The sequence below is a fragment of the Pelophylax lessonae genome (genome assembly GCF_965119305.1).
Source record: "Pelophylax lessonae genome assembly, chromosome: 8".
In the NCBI taxonomy this organism is placed as follows: Eukaryota; Metazoa; Chordata; class Amphibia; order Anura; family Ranidae; genus Pelophylax; species Pelophylax lessonae.
In genome coordinates, this window is record NC_138775.1 from 254,894,991 (window position 1) to 254,908,220 (window position 13,230).

General features: G+C 47.1%; 1 protein-coding gene across 2 annotated transcripts in view; it reads left to right on the forward strand.

The window, feature by feature from the left end:
- TTLL7 (tubulin tyrosine ligase like 7) overlaps positions 1 to 13,230 on the forward strand; it is a 233,242-nt gene that overhangs the window by 37,931 nt on the left and 182,081 nt on the right. The window lies entirely within an intron of this gene.

Consider the following 13,230-nt stretch of genomic DNA (forward strand, 5'->3'; position numbering starts at 1 on the left):
AGGTAGTGAGTGTACAGCTTGTAAAACAGTGTCAATTTTCTGTCCCCTCAAAATAACTCAGCACACAGCCATTAATGTCTTAACCACTGGCAACAGAAGTGAGTACACCCCTTAGTGAAAATGTCCAAATTGGAGCAAATTAGCCATTTTCCCTCCCCCGTGTCATGTGACTCGTTAGTATTACAAGGTCTCAAGTGTGAATGGGGAGCATGTGTGTTAAATTTGGTGTTATCGCTCTCACTCTCTCATACTGGTCACTGGAAGTTCAACATGGCACCTAATGGCAAAGAACTCTCTGAGAATCTAAAAAAGTTTATTTTTGTCTCATCAGACCACAGGACATGGTTCCAGTAATCCATGTCCTTAGTCTGCTTGTCTTCAGCAAAGTGTTTGCAGGCTTTCTAGTGCATCATCTTTAGAAGAGGTTTCCTTCTGGGACAACAACCATGCAGACCAATTTGATGCAGTGTGCGACGTATGGTCTGAGCACTGACAGGCTGATCCCCCACCCCTTCAACCTCTGCAGCAATGCTGTCAGCACTCGTACGTCTATTTCCCAAAGACAACCTCTGGATATGAGATATGATGCTGAGCAGGTGCACTCAACTTCTTAAGTCAACCATGGCGAGGCCTGTTCTGAGTGGAACTTGCCTTGTTAAAACCGCTGTATGGTCTTTTGACCACCATGCTGCAGCTCAGTTTCAGGGTCTTGGCAATGTTCTTATAGCCTGGGCCATCTTTATGTAGAGCAACAGTTCTTTTTTTTTGGTTCAGATGGTATCAAGTGTGTGGGGCGGCAACCAGCTGAGGAGTATAAAGACAAGAGTGTCTTGGCCACAGTCAAGCATGGTGGTGAAAGTGTCATGGTCTGGGGTTGCATGAGTACTGCCAGCACTAGAGAGCTACAGTTCATTGAGGGAACCATGAATGCCAACATGTAATTCAACATATTGAAGTAGAGCATGATCCCCTCCCTTCGGAGACTGGCCGCAGGGAAGTATTCCAACATGATAACGACCCCAAACACACCTCAAAGATGATCACTGCCTTGCTCAAGAAGCTGAGGGTAAAGGTGATGGACTGGCCAAGCATGTCTCCAGACCTAAACACTATTGAGCATTTGTGGGGCATTCTCAAACGAAAGGTGGAGGAGTGCAAGGTCTCTAACATCCACCAGCTCCGTGATGTCATCATGGAGGAGTGGAAGAGGACTCCAGTGGCAACCTGTGAAGCTCTGGTGAACTCCATGCCCAAGAGTGTTAAGGCAGTGCTGGAAAATAATGGTGACCACAAAAAATACTGACACTTTGGGCCCAATTTGGACATTTTCACTTAGGGATGTACTCACTTTTGTTGCCAGTGTTTTAGACATGAATGGCTGTGTGTTGAGTTATTTTGAGGGGACAGCAAATTTACACTGTTATACAAGCTGTACACTCACTACTTTACATTGTAGCAAAGTGTAATTTCTTCAGTGTTGTCACATGAAAAGATATAATAAAATATTTACAAAAATGTGAGGGGTGTACTCACTTTTGTGAGATACTGTATATATAAATACACACATTGTATAGCTATAATACAATATTACGCCTCATTAACACTTTGCTGCTCAGACCACCCATCCCACACTGACAGAATATACACGGCATATGTTGACACAATCAGCGAAGCCGTTGCAGTGTAAACTTCATACACAGTAAACACTGAAACGTGCCATATCATCCATTGTAATCAAACATTATAAATGGATACGTTTTAATCAGGAACCGTGGCCTTGGCTGAATTTACTAGATAAACAATCTAATTATGAAAAATGATGAAACATCAGAGTGACGGTGAAGATGAAGTTCTCTCAAGTTTGATCCATCTTGGGGAAGTTCTATAAAGTCTAAGTAGAAACATCTGGAGATTAGTCAAGGTGGAAAGTTTTCCCCCAGGATCAATTCATTAACCTGAGATCCTTTAAAGTCAATATGGCAGAGTGGCGTGCATATCTGTATTTACATTTCTAGAATATATAATAGATGGTTGTCATGGCTGGGAGAAGCTGGAGGAGGCTGCCTTACATTTATCTGACTTTAATGAGGGTGAAATGTTTGAAGGTAACCGTTGTGATTAAAGGTACTATACCAATGACGCATGGAGTATTATACATTATAAGGGCGCCATCTATGTCGTCTGTGCTTGGTGAAAAATAATGGTTAGTGTTTGTGCATTAGACTGGTGAAGGTCGTTAAAAAACAGATCAAAGATGATTGTGTGCCAGAAGTTCAACTCGGCCAGTCTTCCTTTAAATTTACAGGAGAACTCCAATTCAGATAAAGTTGGTGAGAATCATGATTGGGTCATGCGGTAAACTAAATATTCAGTTGTAAAGGGTTAGTCCTCTCAAAGGTGGCTTTTTAGTTAGAGGTGGCAACCTGTGGTCTGAGTTAACCTCCTATAAGTCTTTGATACTCCAATAGCAAACTGTCATTATTCCTGATTCTGTTCCTGTCCACCTGAGAGTTTTAGGTGTCCCCCCTTCCAGCATTGTGTCCCCCCTTCCAGCATTGTGTCCCCCCTTTCAGCATTGTGTCCCCCCTTCCAGCATTGTGTCCCCCTTTCAGCATTGTGTCCCCCCTTCCAGCATTGTGTCCCCCCCTTCCAGCATTGTTTCCCCCCTTCCAGCATTGTGTCCCCCCCTTCCAGCATTGTGTCCCCCCTTCCAGCATTGTGTCCCCCCCTTCCAGCATTGTGTCCCCCCCTTCCAGCATTGTGTCCCCCCTTCCAGCATTGTGTGCCCCCTTTCAGCATTGTGTCCCCCCCCTTTCAGCATTGTGTCCCCCCTCCAGCATTGTGTCCCCCCCCTTCCAGCATTGTGTCCCCCCCCTTCCAGCATTGTGTCCCCCCTTTCAGCATTGTGTCCCCCCTTCCAGAATTGTGTCCCCCCTTTCAGCATTGTGTCCCCCCTTTCAGCATTGTGTCCCTCCTTCCAGCATTGTGTCCCCCCTTCCAGCATTGTGTCCCCCCTTTCAGCATTGTGTCCCCCCTTCCAGCATTGTGTCCCCCTTTTCAGCATTGTGTCCCCCCTTTCAGCATTGTGTCCCCCCTTCCAGCATTGTGTCCCCCCTTTCAGCATTGTGTCCCCCCTTCCAGCATTGTGTCCCCCCTTCCAGCATTGTGTCCACCCTTCCAGCATTGTGTCCCCCCTTCCAGCATTGTGTCCCCCCTTCCAGCATTGTGTCCCCCTTTCAGCATTGTGTCCCCCTTTCAGCATTGTGTCCCCCTTTCAGCATTATGTCCCCCCTTCCAGCATTGTGTCCCCCCTTTCAGCATTGTGTCCCCCCTTCCAGCATTGTGTCCCCCCTTCCAGCATTGTGTCCCATCTTCCTCCTGTTACATTCTCCATATTATAAAAATAAATAAATAAATGATGTCAGGGAGAGTGGAAACTGCTACAGCAGGTGTGCAGACTTGGGAGCAGACACAGCACACAGATCTCACCAGTAGAGTTCCCAAGAGATATCAGAAATTGTCAATCAATTACCTCTCCAGCATCTATCAAAAACCGAAATACACTATATTGTCAAACGTTTTGGGACTCCTGCCTTTACACGGACATGAACTTTAATGGCATCCCAGTCTTAGTCTGTAGGGTTCAATACTGAGTTGGCCCAACCTTTGCAGCTATAACAGCTTCAACTCCTCTGGGAAGGTTGGCCACAAGGTTTACAATTGTGTCTATGGGAATGTTTGACCATTCTTCCAGAAGCGCATTTGTGAGGTCAGGCACTGATGTTCGATGAGAAGGCTCGCAGCCTTCGCTTTAACTACTTCCGGTCCACGCTATAGCCGAAGTACGGCTACAGCGCGGACTCTAATTTCCAGGAGGCCGTCTTTAAACGGCCTCCCAGAGACAGGCTCCCCGTGCGCTCCCGCGAACGCGCATCAGGGAAAATCTGTGTCGGCCATGTCCCTTGGACACAGCCAATCACAGATCGTGGTAAATGGCCAATCACAGCGGCCATTTACCACGTGATCGGCCCAATCCCATCCCCACTCGGCAGCGGGGAAGCCGGTGCACCGGTCAGGCGGCTCCGATTGCCGCCTGACACCCATGATCGCTCCCCGCTGAGAGAGAAGAATGGTCAGCTGTTGTAAACACAGCTGACCGTTCTTCTCCATGGAATGATCACAGAGCCCCTGTGATCCTTCTATATAGGATCACAGGTCTCTGATCATTTCAGAAGCCACGCCCCCCCCACAGTTAGAATAACTCCCCTAGGCTCACATTTAACCCCTTGAACACCCACAAGTTTAACCCCTTCCCTGCCAGAGTCATTATTACAGTAACAGTGCATATTTTTTAGCACTGATTACTGTAGTAATGTCACTGGTCCGTCACTGGTCCCCCCAAAAGTATCAAAAATGTCAGTTAGGGATACGATCTGTCCGCCGCAATGTTGCAATACAAATTACATAAATCTTTCCCGTAGTTAGTAGATGCGATAACTTTTGCGCAAACCAATCAAAATACGCTTATTGTGATTTTTTTTCACCAAAAATATGTAGCAGAAAACAAATTGGCCTAAAATGTTAAAAAATTTTGATTTTTAATTTTTTGAGAATGTTATATAGCAGAATGTGAAAAATATTGTTTTTTTTTCAGAATTGTCGCTATTTTTTTGTTTACAGTGCAAAAAATAAAAATCACACAGGTGATCAAATACCACCAAAAGAAAGCTCTATTTGTAGGAAAACAAAGGACATCAATTTTATTTAAGTACAGCGTCGCCCAACCGCACAACTTTCCGTTAAAATAACGCAGTGCCGAATCGCAAAATATGGCCTGGTCATTAAGGGGGAAAATCCTCCGGTCCAGAAGTGGTTAAGCGTTGACAATAAACCCTGGAAGCTGATTGGTTTCTATGCAGAGCTGCACCAGATTTCACACTCTCCAGTTTTAGTAAATCTCCCCCATTTATATTTGAAATGTATGGCTGCATCTAACACAGGGGGTGTAAATCCATAACTGAACACCAGATGGCAGTCTAGTCACGTAGAATAGAGTCAGATGTAATCTCTGGCTGCATTTGACGGATTGCTTGCCTCCAAATATCTGGCAAAATGCTGTTGTACGTTTCTCATTCTCTGTCAGAATGGATCTCGCTTACACAAGTCACCAATTAACAAGTGTGTTTCCATTATGTATATAAACACAGTGTCAGAAAATGGACAAAGACGCTGTCCATACCGCGTTTGGATAATCACACAGCTGTAACGTAATTAGAAGTCCTTATAGGATCTTCGTGACAGTGTGCCTCCATTTTATGGAGTCATATATTTAGAAACTGTTTGTTTTAACTATTCCCATGAACAAAGTGAAAGCTTTGGTTTTGTTTAGGTGGGTTTTTTTTTTTCTATTTTTGTTTTCTGTGATGAAATTATATTGACAATCGTTTAAAGGTTACGTCAACTGCTGTTACAGGCTAACCAATTTAAAGGGCAACTCCAGACAATAGTCCAGGAATTTAAAATAAAATACCCCTGTAGTGCCCTACCCATACTGCAAAGGTTAAAGCAGTATTAAACCCAAAAACAAACTATTATTATATTGCAGCTTACCAATTCTTAGATGCGATGGCTGCATTTGTTTTCTTTTTTAGGCTTTCTTTCTTTATTTTCACTTGGTGATCCAGCCAGCAAGTCTGTTCTTCACAAGCTTAAGGTCTCCAGTAGAATGTATTAGAATGGATGAGACAAACCACTTAAGACTGGAAGGGGTGATTAAAATAGTCAGCTTTTATTTACTCATGTAAAACTTTATTCTAATGGCCGGAATACACGATAAGAATATCGGACGAAAATTTCCGTTCAGCGAGCGATCGGCCGATATTCTACTTGTTAATGTCCAGCCATCAATGAGCGATATCGATATTATGAACGAAAAATACCGTTTGAAAAACCTGAAAAATTCTGTCGTCTCGTTTGCGAAAGAACGATATTCTATACGTTGATGTTGAGGTCGTTCAATTCAACCTCATCACGCATGTCCGAAATATTTCCCCGGAAATGTTTGTTGACCCGGAAGCATTGTACCATGTCAAGAAGTTTCGTAAACACGAATGAAAAAGCTAAAGAAGTCCTCTCAGCCAAGAAATAGCATGATTTTGGATCGTTGATGTTGGCAACGTTTTCGACCGACGAACGCTGTTTCGATAGTCGGCGGGCACCGGTCGGGCGATATTCGGCCGTGTATGTTGGCAACGTTTTCGACCGACAAATACTTTTTCAAAAGTCGGTGGTCGAATGATCGGGCGATATTCTTATCGTGTATTCCGGCCATTAGGCTGGGTTCACACAGATGAGGCCGCGGCTCACAGCAGGGGGTCCGGTGTATTCCTGTTCCCCCATTCAGGTGTGAATCAGGTCTGAATGTTTGCCGGAATTTGCACCCGAAACTGAGCCAAAAACGCACAGGACCCTTTTCCAAAGCGGAACGCGGCTGCACTGGAGCTGTGTGAACCGGGTCCATTGAGAGCCAGCCACATTCTCCTGTTATGCAAATTAGATGCGGGGAAACCCACATCCAAACTGCGTATGTGTAAATCAAGCTAAGAGGAACTGTAGATGATTATAAAGTGTGAGCTGGAGTTTGGCTTCAACTTGTTAGTGTATCTAAATCTGTTAATGCATTTAACACTACACCCCCCCCCCCCCCCAAGAGTGACAATCCTGCTGTCTGCTGTGCCTCCCCTGTTTATTTCTCCAGAGTGGTGTCTCATTAATACAGGAGGTGTGTTACTGACCAGATCACCAGGTAAAGGGAAATATAATGATTGGTAAGCTGCAATATTTTCCATTTTTTTAATTTTGGATTTAACTACCGTATTTATCGGCGCCGTATAACACGCACTTTTTCCTCCTAAAAATGTTATACGAAAAAAAAAAAGGTCAGGAACCAGCGCAGAGAGACAGAAGGAGGCAGGCCGGGCCAAGGAGAAGGAAAGACGAGCTGTCATAGGAAGTCCCGCCTTCTATGCCAAGACGTGTGACGTCTATCATAGGCGCCGGGACTTCCGATGACAGCGCTAACTCGTCCTCTCTTCTCCTCGGCCCAGCCCGCCCCCTTCTACCTCTCGGTGCTGCTTCCTGGCCTTTTTTAAAATTGATTCGGATGGTGTCAAGGTGATAGTGTCAATGGCGCTGGCAAGGCTGCATTGCTGGACACTGCGCTGGCGAGGCTGCATTGCTGGACACTGCGCTGGCGAGGCTACATTGCTGGACACTGCGCTGGTGAGGCTGCATTGCTGGACACTGCGCTGGCGAGGCTGCATTGCTGGACACTGCGCTGGTGAGGCTGCATTGCTGGACTCTGCACTGCGAGGCTACATTGCTGGACACTGCGCTGGCGAGGCTGCAATGCTGGACACTGCGCTGGCGAGGCTGCATTGCTGGACACTGCGCTGGCGAGGCTGCATTGCTGGACACTGCGCTGGTGAGGCTGCATTGATGGACACTGCGCTGGCGAGGCTGCATTGCTGGACACTGCGCTGGCGAGGCTGCATCGCTGGACACTGCGCTGGCGAAGCTGCATTGCTGGACACTGCGCTGGCGAGGCTGCATTGCTGGACACTGAGCTGGCGAGGCTGCATTGCTGGACACTGCACTGGCGGGGCTGCATTGCTGGACACTGCGCTGGCGGGGCTGCATTGCTGGACACTGCGCTGGCGAGGCTGCATTGATGGACACTGCGCTGGCGAGGCTGCATTGCTGGACACTGCGCTGGCGAGGCTGCATTGCTGGACACTGCGCTGGCGAAGCTGCATTGCTGGACACTGCGCTGACAAGGCTGAATTGCTGGACACTGCGCTGGCGAGGCTGCATTCATGGGCACTGGTAAAACGTCATTTGATTAAAAAAAAATGTTCCGAGTTCAAAGCTGTTTATTTTAAATTTAAGCTTTTTTCCTGAAATTTCTATACTAAAATTGAGGTGCGTGTTATACGCCGATAAATACAGTACTTCAGGTCTGCCCCATAGCAGTTTTACTGCTAAAGGGCGACACCTATGTGCCAGACACGTATATATATGTACATGATCTGGCTCTGCCGGGTAGGAGGCGTGCATACGCTCCCTGCTATCTCACTCCCATTGTGATCACACACAGCAGGAGCCTGATGGCAGGTACCACGGACTCGGTGTCTGCTGGCACCCGCTGATAATCGAGCAAAGAGGAAGATGTAAAAAAAGGCAGATTGCCGTTCTGACAGAAGGGAAGGCATGGATCCTGTGTCTCTGCTAAGGCCCCTTTCACACAGGTGGACCGTTCAGATCCGCCTGTCAGTTTTTTTGGCGGATCTGAACGGTCACCCCATGCATGTCTATGGGGCATCCGATGTCAGCGGAGACATGTCCGCTGACATCCGATTCTTCAAATCTGGACGGATGGAAACCCTATTTTCCATCCGTCCAGCGGATCAGATCGAATGGGATCGGATGAGAATGGACCGACGGTCCGTTCCCATCCGATTTCCCCATAGAGATGTATGGGGAACTGACAGCTGTGTCTCCGCACACAGCACGGAGAACAGCTGTCATTCTCCTGCTCAGCGGAGGATCGGTGCATCGATCCCCCGCTGAGAAAAACGGAGTCCGTCTGACGGACGGAGTGTGTTAAAGGGGCCTTATTAAACAAGCTGAAGTTAGAAGTTGATTGGCTACCATGCATAGCTGCACCAGATTTTGCACTCTCCAGTTTTAGAAGGTCAACCCCTAAGAGTCCTCTCACGCGCTGATTCCTGCTGAGCAGGCGGATGACAGGTTCCTCTCTGCTCACTGTGCTGAGATGGACCTTTTAAGATTCTTGCTCTCCTCTATGGGGAGATCAAATGAAAACAGACCGCCTGTCCATTTTAATTCGATTCGATCCGATCTGATCCTCAAGACGGATGGAAAATTGGGTTACCATCCGTCTGGTTTTCATGGACAGGATCGGATCGGATAGCAGCGGGTGTCAGCGGACATGTCACCGCTGAAATCCGCCACTCCATAGGGGTGAATGGAGCATCCAATCAGGTCCGCAAGAAAAACTGACAGGCGGACCTGATCGGAAAGCCCTTGTGAAAGCGGCCTAAGGCCTCATGCACACTGGACGTTTTTGGAGCTGCTGTTAGCAGCGTCAGACGTTTTTTTTTGCAGCTGCAGAACGTCCATCCATGTTATTCCTAGCCTCATGCACACATAGAGCTTTTAGGAGCTCCAAGTGGCATAGGCGTTTTACAGCTCCAAAAAAAATCCAGGAACTGTGCGTTCTGGAGCTGCAGCGTCAAGCTGTAAAAACGTCTGACGCTGCTAAAGGCTGAATAACGTTGCTTAACGTGCGTTAAGCCACGTTATACGTTTTTTTTTCTTCCATTCAAAATCAATGGTTCCCTATGGGAGCTTATTGATTTGAATAGAAGTCGCACCGCAAGTTGGATCAGGATGCTGATCAGGATGCATTCTCAGCGCTGTGAGAATCTTGAGGGGGAACTCCACGCCAAAATGGGGAAAAAAACGGCGTGGGGTTCCCCCCCCAGGTTCCAAACCAGGCCCTTCGGGTCCGGTATGGAATTTGAGGATAGCCCCACGCCGAAAAAACGGCGTGGGGTCCCCCCCAAAATCCATACCAGACCCTTATCCAAGCATGCAGCCCGACATACCAGGAAAGGGGAGGGGACGAGCGAGCAGCCCCACCCCCCCTGGATCATACCAGGCCACACGCCCTCAACATGGGGGGGTGTGGATGCTTTGGGGCAGGGGGGTCTCTGCACCCCCCACCTCAAAGCACCTTGCCCCCATGTTGATGAGGACAAGGGCCTCATCCCCACAACCCTGGCCGGTGGTTGTGGGATTCTGCGGGCAGGGGGCTCATCGGAATCTGGAAGCCCCCTTTAACAAGGGGGCCCCCCAGATCCCGGACCCCCTCCCTATGTGAATGGGTATGGGGTACACTGTACCCCTACTCATTCACCACATAAAAGGCAGTGTATGGAAATACCGACAGGAGACGTATTGGAAAGTTTATTAAAAATCTTCATCCGGCTCTTCTTGTCTTCTCCTCTCCGGGGGTCTTCTGCTCTTTTGCTGTCCGCTCCTCTCCAGGGTCTTCTGCTCTTTTGCTGTCCACCCTTCTGCTGTCCTCTCTTCTTTTCTTCTCCTCTCCGGTCGGCTCTTCTTCTTCCTCCGGTCCTCCGACGACGACGTCTCCGGCGATTATACCGGTCTCCGGTCTCTGCAGCTTATTATATAGCCATTAGGGGCGTGGCCGCCAGATGGCGTCATCGGGAGACCCCGCCCCCTTGTGTCACATGTGACATCACCCCCTTTTTCTGACAGCTTAGACAAACTTGATAAATTCTGGACTTTGAATGGATGTAGAGAATAGAAGACTGCAGATAAACAGGCACAACTTATGCAGGAGGATTTGTTTCATCTCTATGTATAATCTGAGACCAATCACTTCACTGGGTATATGTAAGGGTGTTCAACCACTTCAACAAGCATTTAACCCTTGTGGATTGCGAAGGACCCACTTCATGGGTATTTTTTAATGGTTCTTTAAAACCTGTCAGAGAGGCTCTAATCGTTTCCCATTTGATCCAATATTTTAAAGCTGGAGTTAGGCTTTAAAAAGAATAATCACTGATGACAATTTGTAAGACTCTGCATCTCCACTTTTAAAATGTGCTTTGCCCAGCTGTCCAGAGGCTGAACAGAGCAGCAGGGGGGAGAATGAAAGATTAAAGCTCCACTAAATGATTTCATTGTCTGTTTTGTTAGATTGGCCGTTTATCACATTTCTATGGGTCCAGAACATGACTGCTGGTCCCTTGAGGGGTACAACCAACTGGAGAGGTTTGAAAGCCTGTTCTGATCGCTATCGTTTGGTATTTTGATAAGCTAGTCTGACAGTTATAGCCAGCGCAGTTCTCAGATTATCATCTCCCTTCTCTAGACTGAAAGTTTAGCTGAGCCGAACTTTTGGGTTTTTGTTGTTAGCACCGGAAAGCAGAGGTACCAGAGGGCAGGCAGGGCATGCTGGTATGTCTGTAGGCTAACTAGTGCCTGTGTTCTTAGGGGTGCTTTTACATAACGTTGTTGTGCATAGACATGCATTGCAGTGTGTTAAAGAGTCCTAAATAATAGGCTGGAAATGCACAGCAACCTAAATAAATTGGAGCCGGTGTTCTGCCAAAAACGCCAACTTCCCGAGATCTCCAACACCATTATTTCCGGTGAGTGTACACCAGGAATAATTGGAGATTTCGACCTCTTGGTGTTTTCACACAACACCGGCAGCCTATACACTCCGGTAGATTCTATAATTAGTGCAGATTGTTTGTCCGGCCGCTAATTGTCGCTGCCTTGGAGGCAACCATGTTTTTGGTTACTAGCAAGCGGACTAACATTCTGCACTAATTATAGCATGTACCGGAGTGTAAAGGCTGCCGGTGTTGTGTGAAAACACCAAGTGGTTGAAATCTCCAATTATTCCTGGTGTACACGCACCGGAAATAACGGCGTTGGAGATCTCGGCAAGTTGGAGTTTTTGGCAGAACACCGGCTCCCTTTTTTTAAGTTGCTGTGGCACTGCAACGCACCACTGCAAAAGTAAATTAGCCCTTAAAGTGATTCAAAGGGCTGAAGGTTTCTTTTTTATCTTCACCCATTCTCTGCATTAAAGTGTTACTAAACCTAGGAGCCTGCAGTCACTATATTTGGTCTCCCACAGTACACAGAACATGGAAATGCAATTATTCTAGTAAATATAAACTGCTAAATTCCTTTTCTCATCTTCAGTATATAACAGTCTTGTGACTTCTATCAGTGCCTGTTTAAAGCTTGTCGAAGGAGTTTTCATTCTTCCCTGCTTATCCTATGAGGCTGCAGGACCCCTGACCCTCTGGACATTGCTGATTGGCCCTGTGCTGATCACAGGCAAAAACTATCTAGCAATGCACACCAAACTGAGCATGTGCAGAGTGCATCCAAGGCTCTGTTCTATCAGGAGATGGTTTGGGGACAGTAAAAGAAGGGGAGAATATGAGAAGACAGGATTAAACAGCGTTTTTACACAATGCAGAGGACTAACCCCTTAGTTTCCACACTGAGTATAACAAGCATGCTTTGCTGCATATACAGACTGCTTTTATTGTTGTGGGTTTAGTAACACTTTAAGGCCATTGGCTCCTGTTACTGTCAATCACAAGCTGTGAGGAGGGAGCAGAGACAGGGCCGAGAGAAGAACGAGTGAGAACATTTAAGAGAAAGCTGTGGGGGAATGGTCACACTTCTGCAGAGACTATTGTGGAGAATGAAATAAGGGAAAATTGATGCCCTTTTCTGGCACCCCTAAACATAATGAGCATTTATCTCTGCAGTACAGGGGGTGGTGGAAGGAGTGGGGTGTTGACCCCACAGTGGCATAAGGATCCACTGCAAGGGTAGATTGTTTTCTAATTCCTGGATCTGGGTTTTATTACTTGCAAAGCCTCTTCTACACATCCAGGCAGACCACAAAACTAAGACACCCATTGGCTGAACACACATACAGCCCCCTGATGGTACTCAATTCAGGAACCTATCTATTGGCTGAAGAGCTTCTGCACTGCATTGTGCAGTACTGGGAGGTATGGGCCAGAACTCTGATTTGGAGTAGACTGACGTTACTCAATCCAGGAGCCTATCTATAGGCTGGAGAGTTTCTGCATTGCATTGTGCAGTACTGGGAGGTATGGGCCAGAACTCTGATTTGGAGTAGACTGATGTTACTCAATCCAGGAGCCTATCTATAGGCTGGAGAGTTTCTGCACTGCATTGTGCAGTACTGGGAGGTACGGGCCAGAACTCTGATTTGGAGTAGACTGACGTTACTCAATCCAGGAGCCTATCTATAGGCTGGAGAGTTTCTGCACTGCATTGTGCAGTACTGGGAGGTACGGGCCAGAACTCTGATTTGGAGTAGACTGACGTTACTCAATCCAGGAGCCTATCTATAGGCTGGAGAGTTTCTGCACTGCATTGTGCAATACTGGGAGGTATGGGCCAGAACTCTGATTTGGAGTAGACTGACGTTACTCAATCCAGGAGCCTATCTATAGGCTGGAGAGTTTCTGCACTGCATTGTGCAGTACTGGGAGGTACGGGCCAGAACTCTGATTTGGAGTAGACTGACGTTACTCAATCCAGGAGCCTATCTAT